At 48.3% G+C, this 1,121-nt stretch overlaps 1 non-coding gene across 1 annotated transcript; it reads left to right on the top strand.

Annotated features, from left to right (window-relative positions):
• The first annotated feature begins 144 nt into the window (after nt 1-144).
• Nucleotides 145-336, top strand: LOC126534988 (U2 spliceosomal RNA). The gene has a single exon (XR_007600442.1). It is a non-coding gene; the product is annotated as a U2 spliceosomal RNA (small nuclear RNA).
• The last annotated feature ends 785 nt before the right edge of the window (nt 337-1,121 follow it).

Genomic DNA, 1,121 nt, shown 5'->3' on the forward strand with positions numbered 1-1,121 from the left:
CAAGACAATCCTAGCATTCCACAAAGCGAGTACATGAGGTGCTGTGCCGTAAAAGGCGTGTTATACTGGCACGGGCTGATGAGTGCACTAGAGTTTATTTTCAGGTTTGAAATGGTGTGTTTAGACCTCGGTCCAATGCTGGTTATCGCTTCTCGGCCTTTTGGCTAAGATCAAAGTGTAGTATCTGTTCTTATCAGCTTAATATCTGATACGGGTCCTATTTGGACCCAAGATATTAAACTTATTTTTGGAATGGGGCGGAGTGCTTGAAGCTTGCTTCACCTCCGCCACGGGTTGGCCCGGTATTGCACTGCCTCCGGGATCGGCCCACTCACCCCTACGGGGGTGAGAAAACCTTATTCAATCCAAAATTAGACTCAGAGTAGTTGATACCCATTATGTGGGGGCAATCCGTCAAACGAGATTCCATTTGCCCCCCCGTAATTTTTGAAAGGCTCAGCCCCTGCACGACTAAGCTTTGCGGGAAAGCCAGCTTCACTTTCACGCTTGGGGCCAGGCTATATCGCACGCGTACAGGAAAACCTCGAACAGTTAAAGGCACGTTCTCAATTTTTCGAGCACTATGTATGTACGTGCGTTAAACCTTAGAGCGCTCACCATTAATGTGAATGCCTTTCGTAACGTGCAAAAGCAGGCATTCGTCGGCTTCCGACCTCGTCTTGCTGCAAGGGACGATTTCTTTTTTAAATTGAAGCGATGTCTTGAAGTTCAAACCCGCTTTATATATTGATAGCTTCTTTTCGTACGCCACCACGCGTTCGAGCGGCGTCGGATGGCTTATTTTCAACCGAAATATGTTGCGCCTCCATCGCGTATCCTTCGATGCGTTCGGACGCGTGCTGGCGTTCGACTGCACATTTCACTCCGTACGCATCCGATTACTGTGCACTCATGGTCCGGCAGAGTCTGCAAATTCCAATAGCTTTTTAAAATGATTGGATGTATATATTTGGATGTATATATTCTAGATTCGCGTCCGGCAATCTTTTTGGGCGACTTCAATTGCGCACTCGATTCGGATGCACATGTTCAGGGGCAGGCCAAACGGCAACACTAGGGAGTTGGGTCGTCTGGTGCAGCAGTTTGCGCTTCCTGATGCG

Source organism: Dermacentor andersoni, chromosome 7 (genome assembly GCF_023375885.2).
Source record: "Dermacentor andersoni chromosome 7, qqDerAnde1_hic_scaffold, whole genome shotgun sequence".
Taxonomy (NCBI): domain Eukaryota; kingdom Metazoa; phylum Arthropoda; class Arachnida; order Ixodida; family Ixodidae; genus Dermacentor; species Dermacentor andersoni.